Source organism: Ambystoma mexicanum, chromosome 12, assembly GCF_040938575.1.
Source record: "Ambystoma mexicanum isolate Mex_15411 chromosome 12, UKY_AmexF1_1, whole genome shotgun sequence".
In the NCBI taxonomy this organism is placed as follows: domain Eukaryota; kingdom Metazoa; phylum Chordata; class Amphibia; order Caudata; family Ambystomatidae; genus Ambystoma; species Ambystoma mexicanum.
The window spans coordinates 1,087,540,080-1,087,556,022 of NC_090936.1; the positions used below are offsets into that span (position 1 = coordinate 1,087,540,080).

Consider the following 15,943-nt stretch of genomic DNA (forward strand, 5'->3'; position numbering starts at 1 on the left):
AAAATTGCTGCACCATTGGTTTATGGTCTGACCTTATGACAAATCTCCTCCCCCACAAGAAATATTTAAAATGATTAACTGCCCAAAACATTGCCAAGGTCTCACGATCAATGACTGAGTAATTTTCTTCCACACCCATCAGAGTATGTGAAGCAAAAGCTATTACTCTCTCCGAGTTATGCTTATCATATTGTATCAATGTTGCACCCAAACCCAATACACTGGCATCTACCGCCAAAACACACCTATCAGCTGGGTCAAATTTTCCAATCGATGGCGCTTTGATTATTCCCTCCTTAATTTTCTCAAATGCCTCTTCGCACTCCACACTCCACTGAAACTTAACACCCTTTTTGACTAAGCTCCTAAGAGGCGTAGACCTCACTGCGAAATCCTTTATGAACTTATGATAGTACTCCGCCAAACCAAGGAACCATCTCACCTGATCCTTATCTGATGGCGAAGGTGCATTTTTGATAGCTTCTACTAGTTTTTCTTTTGGTTTCACACCTTCACTGTCAATCATATGTCCCAAGTATTCCACACTCTCAACTCTAACTCTAATTTTGCACTTACTCCTGCGCACCGTCAAACCAGCTTCACTCAATCTGCCCAACACCTGTCTAAGAATCTCATCATGCTCTTTCTCTGAATTGGCATAAACCAACATGTCATCTTAGAAAATCACCATGTTGTGCAATCCCTTCATTACTGTTTCCATCACTCTTTGGAAAACGGCTGCCACTGCCGAACGGCATCCTGCAATATTTGAAAGTCCCCAACATGGTTATATATGCAGTTAGATGTTGAGATCCTTCAGTTAGTGGTACTTGGTGATAGGCTTTGGATAGATCTATTACTGAGAAAAGATTTGCACTATTCAAAGTTGTCAATTTTTCTCCAATGATGGGAAGTGGATGTCTGTCAACCAGCATGTTCCTGTTTAAGTCTCTCAGGTCCACACAGTGTCTTATCTCTCCATTCGGTTTGGCTGCTACCACCACCGGAGACAACCATTCAGCACTTTCAATTCTTTTGATAATTCTTCTCTGCAACAAATTCTCAATCTCCTGTTTCACTTTGTCACTCAGGTTCTGTGGCACCAGTCTAACCTTATGCACCTTGGGAGTGGCTCCACACTTGAGTATGATCTTGTGCTCGAATTCCTTCAACATCCCCAGTTCTTCCGTAAATACCTTCGGAAATTCCAGTTCCCGCTTGTCCCTCATTTCAGCTACGATGAAGGGGTATTCAGCACTTGCTTGTATTCCTATCCCTAACTTCCGTTGTTCAACCCAGCCTAAAAGTTACGACCCCTACTGGGTGACACAGACATCTGCTTTGCAGCTCCGGCCTTTATACTTTATAGACGCTTGAAACATTCCCAAAACTTTAATTTTCACATTACCGTAGGCATACGATTCTATCATATGCTCACTCAGCTGTTCTAGTTTTCTTTGCATGCACCCCTCAAAAGATTTTCTTGATATTAGTGTCCAAGGCAAGCAGCTGTCAACCTTCATCGTGACCACTCTTCCTTCGATCAGAAAAACATCTGTTGGTCCGTTTCCTCTAGAGGACATATCTGCTACTTCCAACACGTGCTTCCCTTTGTGATTCTGTGGAACTACAGAACTTTCCTCTTGTTCTGGAAGTCTTCCTCCAGCCTCCACATTCACTGCTTGTCCGGAATCACGGCAAACGCTAGTGAAATGTCCTCTCCTTTTACATTTCAAACAATCTACATTCCTGGCCGAGCAAAACAAATTTGAAGAAATGTGGCGATTACTACCGCACTTAAAACATTTGACTTCTCTGTTTGTGCCCGGTTTCTTGGCCCCTCTTATTGCCGCAACCTCGCTCCCTTACTTGTCTCCTCTCATGGTTAACATATATTTGCACGTCTGCTCCATACTCCTAGCCATCTCTACAGCTAATTCCAACGGGAGATCCTTAGATAGTTGTCTCTCCTGCACCTTGGCACGATTAGTGTATCAAACCAATTGGTCACGTATGAGTGAGTCTGTGAGTTGTCCAAAATCGCAGGTGTGACTCAGTGTTCTTAATGCTGCAATTACATTCTCTACTGGTTCCTGTGGTTCTTGGGATCTCTGGAAAAACTTGTGCCTTTTGAATGTGATGTTCCTCTTGGGCTCGAAATGAATTGACAGTTTTCTCTCAGCTGTACTATATTGATCAGTGTCTCCTTGGCCTTCTTGCGGCAAGTCTGGCAATCCATCGTATACACTGCAGCCCTCCGGCCCCAGATTATGCAGCAAAATTGCTTCCTTTCTAGCAGGCGCACATTTTTCTCCCCCTATGGCAACCAAGTATGTATCAGTTTCTTCCATCGGTCCCACCTGATTGCTGATGTACCAGGCTCAGGTAGGAAGGGTGGAGGTGGAGCCATGCTTACTGCTGCCATGTTTGCAGTGTCCTTGCACTACTCTTTACCTTCTGTGTTATCAAGCAGTTTAGTTACCAAATGTCACAAACTGGGTTTGAATTGCTGTACAATTTTGCTTGGATGACAATTTGTTTGCTTCTGTTTTCTTCTTCTCTTGTACTCTTGTACCAAGGATCATTCATAGTCACTCCTTGTAATCCATTTTTTGTGGAAGAGTAGGTTAATAGACCTTATTGCAGGTTTATAGTTCCTCTTTGCTGTGTCCTTTCTCTTCCTGTATGATCATCCAATCATTATTGCAGGTTTATAGACCCATTTGCTGTGCCCCTTTTTTAACTTTTTTTCTGTATGGTCATCTAATCATTTGGCAGCTTACTGTGAGGTTTTAGCTCCTCCCCCCTTGGCTTCGGGAAAGGAATTCAGGACTACCGCCTCCCTTGAACGCTACGAGGGGTCCTCCCCCGACTCCTCACCTCATTAATTTGTATCAGTGGGGCTGCCGAGGTGTCAGCCGTGTTCGCTGAACACAGCAGGCGACCGCAATCGGAGGGCCGATCCCTGCGCGCAGCCTCGCCTGTCGTCGGCTGTGACTGGCAGGGCAACTCTGTGTGGCCTGTCCATTGCGGTTGCCGTGCTCCAGGTGCCCTGGCCTCCTGAGACTTCCTAACCGCAATCAGCAAGGATTGGGCGGCTGGCTGTATGCGGCGCTCCGCTCCGCAGCAGGCCTGTGTCACCTCAAACCCATCCCATCCTCGTCGCCAGTTGAAAGAACTAGGATGGAGGCAATGGGTAAGTAATAGAGGTTTTATTTATACAGGCCCGCAGGAGCCCCGCACCTTCATTCTTCCTTCCAACGGTCTCTGCCTCTGTCACGCGACCCCTGCATTCCAACAACAACAGGGCACGTGAGACAGAGAACAGGACCGCATTACCTACAAGCATATCGTTACATGTACCTTCAGCTTTATTGTGGTGCACCTAGAGGTTAAGGGAAAGTTAAGTATAGCTGCTGCCAGCTCCTCAGTGTCTACGGTGTTCTCTGACGTTGGCAGAGCTGGTGCCTCCCTCGAAGGCTTCTCATGACTATCCGGCTCCCATTCCTCGGTCCGCTTGTGGTCGTCCAGATTGAGTTCCCCCCTTCTCCTTTCTGGGCACTCGCAGTTTCTCCTCTGGCTGACTTCCACAGGCTCTGTCTCGGTCTGGCCCACCACTCTTAGCGAGAGCTCTCTTCTTCCTGCCCCTCCTTTCATTTTGGAATATTGTGTATTTTTCTCAGAACATACTTTCACAACCTTGACCACCTACTGCTGCTCACTACTCTTAATAATAAGTAGCATCAGTAAAGCCAAAAACGTTGCCTATGCTACACTCCAGGTCATGAAGTGGGAATGTTAGGAGATGGTAATTGTATTTATTGTACAAAGAAAAGGTAAAGCTTGGTAGTTAGATGTTAATAGTTTTTATAAAGAAATGGTAAAATCTTGTAGTGACATATTTTTAATTTTATTGGGATGATTTAACAAAATTATAATTTATGAAAAAATTGCAATGTTAAAAATACCAGTGATTGTTCGTTTGTTTGTTTATTTATTTATAGTGCGCACCAGACCCGAAGGTATCAGGGCGCAGGGGTTATAAGAAGTCTTTCAGCTTGGGTTACAAACTGGCAAAAATATACAGGTTATGCAAATACATAGTGAAGTGGATGCATGTGGGTACATAGCTGCATCTACTGCAAGAAGGCAATATACAAACAAGAACATATATTAGACATAAACATAGAGGTCATGGAATATACCAAATAGTATAGGAACTAAGTCATACTGGTCCTTATCTTTAAGGCAGGTGATGAGGCTATGGGCCTCATTATGACCCAGGCGGAAAACCATGGTGCTATTAGCACCATGGTCCATGCGGCTAACGTACCGACTCCGCCATGGAGAAAGGGGGAATTACCACCCCATTACAAGGTTGGCGGAGCGGTAATTCCCCCTTCCTCCATGGCCCTTCCCCATTCCCATTTTTGCCCCACAGGGCTCAATGGGAATGGGGAAGGCGCTAAGTACGGTACCGTACTTAGCACCAAGGTCCCTTTGCGGGTCCCTACTTTAACGGCTGGTGTAGACCAGCCGTTAAAGTCGGGTCCCGCAAAGGGACCTCGTAATCAGGCGCTAATGGGTTAACGGCGCCTCAGCCTTTTACGGCACCATTAACCCATTAGTGCCAGGGTCGTAACGAGGCCCTATGTCTAAATTTGAAGAATGTTTGGTCATCTCGCAGTGGGGGTGGGCAGGGAATTCCAAAGTTGTGCTGCCTTCACTGCAAAGCTACTGCCCCCTACTTTGGCTAATTTGAATCTAGGAACAGATAGGCACTTGGTGTTGACTGTTCTAGTGGGCCTACTTGAAGTTTTTCTAGTAATTCTCTTGGTGAGATAGCTTGGCGCCTTGTTGTATAGGCATTTGTGGGTAAGTGAAGTTGTTTTTCAATTGGATTTTCTCACTATTGGATAACCAGTTATGTTGTCTCCTGATCACGGAAATGTGCTCTTTCCTTGTGATACTAAGAGCAGCTCTAAGAGCATTGTATTTGCGTTGGGCCTCAGTTATAAAGATGCACAGTTCTTGAGATTACTGATCTTTACTCAACACCGCACCTAATGTTCCTACACAACACCTGCCAAGTCTCCACTTGTTTCTGTGCTAGTTCAGTATTTGAGATCCACTCCTAAAAAGTGGAAAGGCTAGTCTAGGTTAAGAAAGCACCATTTATTATTTAATTTAATGGTGATTTGTAGTGTTCTAAGTGTGCTAAGAGGGTTGAGTTGATGAAGTAGAGGAGGAAAGGGGGAAGTTAACAATAAGTAAAGTAGGGAAATCCACAATGCAGGCATCTTTCACGGTGACACACACGTCCTATTCCATTTAGCTAGACCTTGAGTTAATGTCCCCATTGTTACACAACATATGGATTATTAGCAGACATATGTGGTTTTTCACGTCTGCTAATGTCATATTGACATCAGAGGAAGGCCAGCAATGCCAGTAATGCCCCCACTGCCCACGTTAAAGGGCGCGGGTAAAGCAGCGGGCTGTTACCAGTAGGATCAGCCCGTCACCTCAGTTAGCATCGCTGCATTAGCATCCTAGACGCAGGCTGTAGCCAATTAGGAAACTCAGAAAGTGGTCTGGATTCATCAGTATAAATAAGCCCCTAGTCTGTGACTCCCAAGTGTTGTACGCCCATGGCCCGGTGCCTCACTGGCTCGCACCCACGCCACCTTTAGCACCCGCAAAAAACCAAGTGCAGTGGCTAAAGGCTGGAATAAATCTTTAAAAAAAGAAAAACAAATGTACCTTTGTTCCTGCGAAACACGCAGCGTTTATGAGAGGTACTCCGATTTCGGTATTGACTGCGCCCTTGTAATCAACACTGAAAACAGACTCCTCCCTCTTTTATATGGTCCTCCTAAACTGACCCAAAGGACCTCCTTACAACCACTCGGTGACATAGATTCTCTAAATTATCCTGAAAGTGAGAGCTTTCTAAATACTAAGGCTGAATTACCACCCCCACGCATGTCATATTCACCTGACATTGCAGATATCCCCATAAGACCTTTTCAACTTGATCTACTGGATGGACCAATTGATGCTGGTGAGAACGAAACACGCTCTCCACATACCTTTCCTGTAATTATCAAAATACTTGATTTACTAGATAAGGGGCATGATCTCACCCATCTTGAATTGAAAGAGAAAAAAGGCACTTTACATCACCTATGTTCCAAAATGGACAAGATAGAAGGCTTTATTATTGCGGCAGATACCTTACGAGTTATTAACAACAATCAATCTCAACCTGCTCGGGACTACTTTGAAAAAGCTACTCAAATTGGCGATGAGGCAACTACTGACCCCCATTACCTTCAAGCATTTCCTCTCTCTCCCAATCTTGTAATTGCCCATCTGAATTAAAAGAACTTAAGTCTTAATTGAAGTAATTAATTCTTCTATCTCCTCTCAACTGACCAAACTAGTCCTGATCGCTGACTGCCCAGACAGTCCCTCTACTTTGTTGAGGGTTCTTGACGAGCAACAGGTGAAAGAACATGAATCCTCTAATTCTGCAAAGAAATTCAGGTTTATGTCTCGTCGTGCAAAAAAATTGCACCTCAGAGCAATAAAAAGGAATGTTAAGAGGAGAAAAGAATTCATGGAGAAAAACGCTGATTAAGACTCTGCTAATAACACTATTCAACCTAGACATGAATCTCCTCAGAATGCTGAACATGAAATGGCGATAGCAATTTCTGATGAAGAGAGTATTGACCTCCAACAACTTTCAAAAGAAAGTCAGGAAGCATTAATCCCAACTCCTTCCATTAAGTCTAAACTACCATCTAAAAAGAGAATGATTGAACTAATTCCAAAAAAAAGATCAGATCTCAATATGACCGAAGCGACACCTCTTTCACATCTGAAATCCAATCTGAACAGCTACTTTCCGATTTCAGGAAGAAGCTGCACAACCAGAAAGGATATTATATTTGAACAACAGATTCCTAACAATGATTCAATCAGTAACTCTCCTAGACAATCAGTTCTAAGAAAATCCTATAGAGTGGTTTGTACTGAGCCCCCAAGCTGTGCAGAGATCCTGTTGTGAAAAACACAACTAATAACAACAAGTTTTCAAATATGATCAATGGCAAAGGAAAAGTTTCAGTGTTAGAGACAGTTCAGAGCCAACAAAGGGCTAAATTGTCAGATCGCAACACTAAGAATGACAAATTGATGTTATCTGACAAGGTGTCGGATACTGTACAACCTATTCCATTAAAAAGCGATACTACCACCCACAAAGAGGAGGAAAAAACCATCTTTGCTCCCGCTCGCATATCCATACAGGGTCCTATTTTGAGCAGAGAAGTTCCTAAAACCTACTCCAGAGATCTTATGAATAGTCGTCAGGAGTCTCTTGACATCTTTAAAAAAGCTATAGAGGAAGGTACACTGAGTATTGAAACACTTATGAAGTCGCTTCAGACGGTGGCGTCGTAAAAGGCCCAGGAGGAAGCAGTACCTCCTCCATGTATTGAACCAAAAAGTTCTGTGAAAGTCCACCATGAAATCCTAGACATCTTGAGAAAGGCCATATATATCAATGACTCGTATGATGAAACCTCGAGTAAAGCAACATCCACATATGCATTCCAGATGTTGAAAAGTGAACTTCCCCCTCCTGTGCAAAGCGAATTGAAATGCCCCGAGGGATTCAACTGCAGGGAAGAGGATTAATCGATCTTTTATTTTGTCGCTTTTCTCTCGTATACCTCAACTCAGAATGGTTAAATCAGAGGACATCCTTAGAGTCTCGTTCACACAGACTGACAACTGTAGAGCAGTATGCTACTTGAGCTCTGAAACAATATTGAAATTTATATGGTTTAATCGTGAAGAGATCAAAAACCATGGGCTAAATCTAACCACCCACGAACTAGAATCGCAAGCCAACGATTTCCTTGCCTATATTGACCCAGCTGTCACTGCAAAAGCAGCAAGCGAAACCAGCGCTCAACAAACCAAGGGTAGCGTTGATGGTGACCTCCACACAATCCTAGCGCATATAGCCATAACAAAGGGTATCCCTTGGCTTGAACCAATGCTCACTGCTATTTTAGGATCTAAAATGTCATCGACCACCTCGTAGCTTGCACAACATAGCTCACATAAGATACTTTCATGGAATACCTGTGGTTATGCTAATTTCATTGGATGGAATACTTCTTTAACTCCCGAAAAACAACCAACGATTCTCATATTACAGGAGACAATGAAACTGACCAAATTTACCATCCCAGGGTTTACCACTTATTGCAAGTTTGCAACAAGACCTTTTTGAGGCCGGCCCAGCGGTGGCCTGGTAATTGCAATAAATAATTCGGTCAATCTCCAGTCAAAGTGGGTATGGGAATCTGCAAACCTATTGGGTGTACTTGTACAGAACTTCTTGTCAAAAACGATCCCTTCAATCTTAATTATTTCATCATACTGGAACCCCGCCACATCCTTGATTGAAATGATGCTTGATGAACTGGATGAATGTCTAGAGAATATATCCAGTAAATACCAACCTTTAGAAATCATCATTGGCTGTGATTTCAATTGCGACTGTAGAGAACTGAGTGAATGTGGACCAGTTAAGCCATCTTATCTTTCCCGGGGAAGGGGCTCGCAATTCAGGGAGCTACTGGAAAATTGGGATATGGACACAGTTGCAAGTAATGAGGTGAAGTCTCAGATTACATGGTCCTGTGGATCCAAATCTTCGACAATTGACTTCATTTTTGTTACTCGAACTCTGTACACTATTACATCGTCTATGCAATGTAGCCGTATCCTAACCAGTGATCATGCACGTATAAATTGCATTTTGAAATGGGAATGCAGGCCTTTGGTTATCGATCCCACACTCTCTTTAGTAGAGATTGATCGTCCTCTAATTTCCATCGGATGGAATCAAAGCTTATGTCAGCAATTTGTTAACTATGTATTCCAACAAATACAATCATCTCGACTTTCTGACAATAAGCCTGAATTCTTAAGGATAAATGGTTACTCTGAGGTGATAAAGAAAGCCCTATCCATATTCAGCAAAAAGTATACAGGGAGTGCTCGCCTCCATCCATTTGACTCCACCTGTAAGATCCTAAAACGTGAGAAAAATAAAGCAATAAGACAACTCAAAACATCGGGTTTGGGAGTAGACCACTTCAGGTTTATCCAGGCACAAATTCTGAAAGAATACAAGAGGAACCTGAAACACGCTCGCATACTGAAATACAACAGAGAGAACTGTGATCTAATAAGAGCCATAACTATGCATGACACTAGAACTATATGGCGCATAATCAAAAAGGATGACAAAAGAACTCCCCTGATTACCCCCTCTTGTATATCTGAAGGAGTATGGTATGATTACATATCAACTAAATTCCGCATCTCATTGAGATTTGAATCTGTGTCAAATGTACAGTTGTGTTATAGCAGGATCACCCGAATTAATTGGACACACGATGATCTTAAATGGGCAATATCGAAAACATATTATTCTAAATCAGCAGGCCCCGATGAGATTCCTCCCTGCCTCTATAAAGCTGATCCTGAGTTTTGGACAGAAATTTTGAAACCTAAATTTGACTCAATCATTAGTACTGGTCAAATTCCTCCCTCATGGACAACAGCGAATATTGTCCCACTATTCAAAAAGGGCGATCCTTCTCTTCCACAGAACTATAGACCTATCTCACTGATTGACACAGATGCAAAACATTTTGCCATTCTTCTCCTGCACGACCTTGAAAAATATATTGAAGAGAACAACCTTTATTCTAAATATCAAACAGGTTTTAGAAAAGGAATGAGTACCTCGCTCAACGCTGCTGTCATGTCTCATCTTGTCGCGGGCACAAAAGGCAAGAACTCTCAATCCGTATATATGGCTATGATAGACATGACATCAGCTTTTGATAACGTCGTACGAAACCTCTTATGGAATAAATTGAGATCAATGGGAATTCCTACAGTACTACTATATTGGTTCATTCAATTACATACTAACACCTTGTATAAAATAAAAATCTCTGCAGATGGTAGAGCAACCGATCCCATCACCACATCCATTGGTCTTAAACAAGGGTGCAATTTAGCCGCAACTTTTTTAAATCTTTACCTTTCTGATCTTGATAAGGAATGTGATCACAGTAATTTATTCTCAGTTAAAGTTGGTGCTTTAAGACTTAAATGGATTGCGTTCGCAGACGACATTATAGTCTTTGATCCTACGCCTGCTGGATTGCAAATTAAGCTTTTGCTTTTTCAAGACTTTGCAGTTGCTCACAACCTTACTCCAAACCCTGCAAAAATAGCCATTTTAAAATTTGGTACTAAACAAAATAATAAGGGATACAAATGGGAAATTATGAAAACTCAAATCCCATGTACCTGTAGTGCGATATATCTCGGCTATAACTTGACCGATCAAAACTCATTAAAAGCTTGGACAGACTTAATCAAAAATAAGTTGCGGCTTTTATTATCTGAACTAAAAATGATCTACGCAAAATATTGCAAATTTTCACTAATTCCATTGATTGACTTTTTGACACTAAAAATTGAATCGGTCATTTTATACTCCATTGACATGTGTCTAAAAGATGTTACTTACCCCTGGTTCTAAAACTATAATTCATTCCAGATTTTCACGTTTTGCTAACAAGCGACGAGGTTAACCAGGCGTTCAGAGACTCAATTAAGGTATGGAGTATCTGTAAGCTTGTTGAATTACTCACACACCCTTTAGTACCGTAGAATACTAATTGAATTGCCTTTCCTTTTGTTTCCAATTTTCCACACGGATGTGTTTTCACAAATGGGTACGTGTTTTTCATTCGTTACATTTGAATGAATTTTGCAACCTTTGTCGATAATATTGTTAAATTTGTTGTTAATAGAATAAATATACAATATATCATGTTGAGCTGTAATACTGCCCTGATGAAGGTTTTCACCGAAATGCATTGGCACTAACACCACAGTATTATGGACAATTTTCGATGGATGCTCTATGTGTTATCTGTTAAGATTTTCATCCAACAATTCAGAAATGTGCATTAAACATTTTCTGTCTTACATTCATTTAATTAAGAAGTTTTTGTTACTATGAGCATTTATCCAACAAACAGCAACCATTTATTGGGGCTAACTGAGAAGCGCCTTTCCTAACGAAGTGGATCCACTTTGTTTTTTGGAGAATATTGGTTTGAATAGATCCCGGTGCTAAGGGATCCTTTATGGACTGGCTGCTCCAGGCTAAAGTATTTTTATAGATTCTCTTCTAATAAGAGGTATAGACATTTCTTACTATCTAGTGGTGCCCTCCTCCCTTTCCTTATTTAAAAGATGTTACTGCAATTTTGAATACCACGCAATGATCATTGATAAAATCTGCCATGCAGCTTCCCTTGAATATACCAAACGTAGTGATACGTCACGAGCTCGGGTTGGTTGCACTCTCCACACGCTGGAAATGGCGTCAAATATCAGGTTACGTTAAGATTCATTTTGCACCCAAAAACTCCTTGTACGGTGATTTGAACAGTATGTTGAAGTCCTCCTCTTCTGCTTCCTTTAATGAATACAATAGCAGTATGCAACATATCTTGAATTCCTTAGGTATTACCATAGAAGATGTATATCAATGTCCTGCTTTTGCAAAAAAGAAACTTTTTGAACAGGACTGGAGGAACACAATCAATACCATATCAACATATCACATGTACAGAGAGTATGGTGCGTTCTTAAAACAACGTATGCCCCGATATGACCATGTGGTTTTATTCCCATACAACCATACCCGACAAGCCTATATTAGGTACAGGGTAAACCTATACTATACAGGAGAACAAATTGCTAATTGGGCTAAAACTGGTGAACCCAAGATAATGAAGTGTCGCTTTCCATCGTGCAAAGAACCGATTGAGACAATGAAACATCTTATACTAGAATGTCTACATTTTAGTTTAATGAGGACAAATCGGTTCTCGAAATTTGTGAATACAGATTTTGAAGATTGCTTGCAATTTTTATGGACACGCATGATGCAAGGCACCCACAAACCAATGATATTTGAATTGGTCAGCCTGTGTAAGCATATCAACAAAGAATTGCTTACATTTTAAGACTTGGAGGATATAAAGTGTATGACACAATATCCTTCATTTTTGCAACCTGTGAATAATATGATGTAAAGTTTTATGTTGAAATATGAATTTAAATGATAATTGAAATGTAAATATTTTATTGTTATTTTTTGTAATTGATTTTGTAAAGGTTCTACAAAGTAATTTTCTTTGTAACTGAACTAAATACAAATAATTAAAAAAAAACTCCTTCTACAGAAGGAGTGCCACAGGACTGAAGGTAAGTTAGTTTTTCTATTTTTAAAGATTTGTTGTAACCTTTAGGACCTGTGTGTTGTTTTCCACGGGTTCTAATCGTGGCATTGACCTCAGCAGTGGGCCTTTGCTTTTTTGTGCCATTAACTTTGGCAGCGTGTCGTTACCAGCAGGGTTGGCCCACCGCCTCGGATAATATTGCCACATTGCCTAGAGGTTGAGCTTGTTCCCATACCCATTGTTTGAAGGATTGTTGGAAAGTGGGGTCTTGAGTGCCTGCCCAAACCTTTGATGGTCTTCCAGTAGCCGCCATTAGTCTTGGTTCTTGTGGTTATAGTAAAAAAAAAGTAAAAACTCTGGGCATTATACTGGACCAGAATCTTAATATAAAAGCGCAGGTCAGCAGTCTGGTATCTTCTTCGATCTATTTTATCAAACTGCTGGCCCACCTGCGTCCGCTCATTTCTCAGAAAAATACTGAGATGATTGCTATGGCTATAATAGGAGCAAAGATTGACTATTGTTGCAGTCTCCTTATTGGTATACCGAAATCTGAGTGTAATCGTCTTCAGGTTGTTAAATGCCTCACATGGAGAGATCACATCTCAGAGGCTAGGCGTAGTAGTCACTGGCTCCCAGTGGAGGCAAGAGTACAATATTGTCTGCTCCTTGTGAACCCGTAGGCCCTTTAAGACGAGGCAACAGTATCTGAGATGGATGGGGATTCAGATCTTACTCAGACATTAATAATCAGACTGACTCAGGAAGTTGGCAAAAACACAACTGTTTTAATTGCAATTGTCTAAAACCTGGAGTACAACGGGCATCAACGGATGCCGCACAGTCATAAGTCTCTCAATGATTCACATGAAAAACACACATTTATAGTAAAAACTCATCATGAGGGATATCATACTACGTGGCAAAAAAAGAAAACCTACCAGGGGATGTAATAGGCTTCAAGGGAACATTTATGTATACTTTCTATGTCGGATTGGACTGTGATTGAGTCACTAAGGTCAAGTGGACAGCTATGCCCACCCCTAGTGCAAGTTATCTGTGTCATGAAAAAACATGATATTTCATTGGCTTCTCAAACCATAGGGCTCTTTGCTATGTGGCACTTTAAAATTCATTGACACACTTGTACCCTTCTGGAATATTCCGCTCGCTAGCAGCACGCAAGCAGATACCCCATGTGCTTGAGGGTTGGCTTGGTCATGCCTCCCCACCCAATTAGCCCAACATCCATCATCACTCCTGCTGTCTGCCATTCAATTTGTTCTTTGAACTTGGCATTGCAAAGGATCACTGTTCCTGAGAATAAAGAGGAGTGTGAGCATGGCCTTATCTTCTGGTCTCGGTGTAGCTTGCCCAAAGTCTATTTTTATCTGACCATGTGACAGGAGACCATGTTTTGAGCTCCTTCATTGTATTTATTACTATTGAATGAATAAAACCTGACACTTCAGGTGTTTTTCCATTACACCTCAACAGGTGCTCGGCTCGCTTCTCATGTTCATTGTATCTTCTTGAGTAGATAACCAGATTCTTGGCGGCCCCAACTTTTGACACAGGGTCAGACAAGCCCTTCTCGAATCTTTCTTCATCGTCAGCTGTTTTATTCTACTGCGCCACACTTTCAGCCCTTCTATTCACAGGGTCCAAGTTTGCTAAAATGCGTTGTGGAACATCCAGATTCTATACACATATATATATATATATATTCATCTACAAAAAAAAAACTTTGTTGAGGGGACGTTATGGTTAAGTTGCCGTACCAAAAACCTGTGCACTTCCCTACAAAAAAATGTTCGCCCTCCCCTTTATGCTTTACATTAAAAACGAAAAACCCCTGAAATTAAGTTATGGCAGACTGAGCCCCCTTACTTGCCAACACCACCGTGCACTGTTAACTCTAACACCCAGATCATGAAAGATGTCATCTCAAATGCCACTGATGACATCACTGACAGCATTACATGTTTAGCCCCTTTGTTTTTGTTCCCTGCCATATATAATTGTGTACATTCCGTAAAAAACTTTGTTGAAGGAATGTTATACTTCACAGTGACACCAAACAACACTACACATTCCCCCATTATGTTAAGCTTAGCAACCAGAACTCGTACCATCTACGTGCATTGCTAAGACTAACACGCAGGACATCAAACATGACATCACAAATATCATTGCTAGTGGTGAAAAGTAGGTTTCTCAATAATGTTCCTTGGCTGCTTAAACAAATGTGTCCATGTGGATGTACGTGTCGTGATGTAGCAACTGTAAAAGAACACATTATGTCCTGCAACGTAGCATACTACATTGTAAAAACAGAGAGTAAATTTATAAAGAAAACACGAGCATATAAGAATTAGTACATATGTTTTATTTCACAATGCACTGAGCGAAATCATTGCTCTGTGCAATTAGTAAAGTTGTTTGGTTGCACAATGACCTGTGCGAAATGATCGCCCTATTCACATTTCCATAGAAGTGGAAAGGTTGTCTCTTTGGGTGACAATGAAAATTTGAAAGGCCACGTTGTTTTGTCACACACAGAAAGTAAGCAGTGCCGCCAAAGTAGTCGTTTTCCTCCCACATTCATGTGCAAGACGACGTCAACCGTTCTGATCTACACCAGCGGAAAGGATGGAATGTTACTTCTTATGATGACAGAAGCGTACGGACACAGAGGGCCGACACGATCATCCCAGTGAATTATGACGCTCAGACATCCAGAGATAAACAATTGGAGTTGAAGGTTGCAAAATCTGTCACTCAGTAGATGTAATCCGTGACAATGACAATAGGGAAGAAAATATTTGAAAGGGAAAATGGGAAAAAAGATGTATAAATATGCAACCTTTGGATAAACCAAAGTTATGACACATAACTTTTTTATTGAAAATGTAATTCAATAGGACGAAACGGAGTGGGAACCTATGAAAGGCGACAATGTGCAATGTCCATTTTTGGGTTAGAAGATGGAACGGCACTGAAAGCTGGAATGTCCTTATTAATAATAAAAATATTGTTTGGAGGTAGCAGCGCGGTGGAATGGCAAACAAAACGTGTATCACCACGGAACCTTTTAAAAAAATATATTTTTATTGAATATTTAAACAAACAATACAAACCAAACTTGCAGTGTATGAGATAACATTTCAATTATACATCATTCAGCCATGTTCACTGCTTCCCCTTTCCCACCCCCCCTTCCGAGCCTACTCCTAATGTTCTATTCCTGCATCTTGTGATGGGGCATCCCTTTCCCTGTGATCCAATGGGTCTTGCATTGACCCAAATAGTTCTGCTAGCAGCAGTCTCCAGGCCATTAGGGTCTCAGTTTCTTCCTCCCCCCCAGTGCCGCTAGCTTCTTGCCATACCACGGTTTCCGCTTCCGCCCATTTCTGCAGATCTTTCCACCATACCTCCAATCGTGGTTTGTGGCATGTCTCCCACCCCATAGCAATTCTCCTCTTTGCAAGCACATATGCCAGATCCCTCAGTTTGCCTACATGCATGAGTTTCCGTGGCCTAGGGAGCCCCCCTAACAAGCAAGCCACACGGTATCC

At 41.6% G+C, this 15,943-nt stretch overlaps 1 long non-coding RNA gene across 1 annotated transcript in view; it reads left to right on the top strand.

Annotated features, from left to right (window-relative positions):
• LOC138513098 (uncharacterized) overlaps positions 1-11,024 on the top strand; it is a 62,500-nt gene extending 51,476 nt beyond the window's left edge. The window contains exons 3-4 of the long non-coding RNA XR_011281701.1: positions 10,667-10,725; positions 10,923-11,024. This is a non-coding gene — a long non-coding RNA (uncharacterized lncRNA). The remainder of the gene's footprint in view (positions 1-10,666; positions 10,726-10,922) is intronic.
• Positions 11,025-15,943: the final 4,919 nt, after the last annotated feature.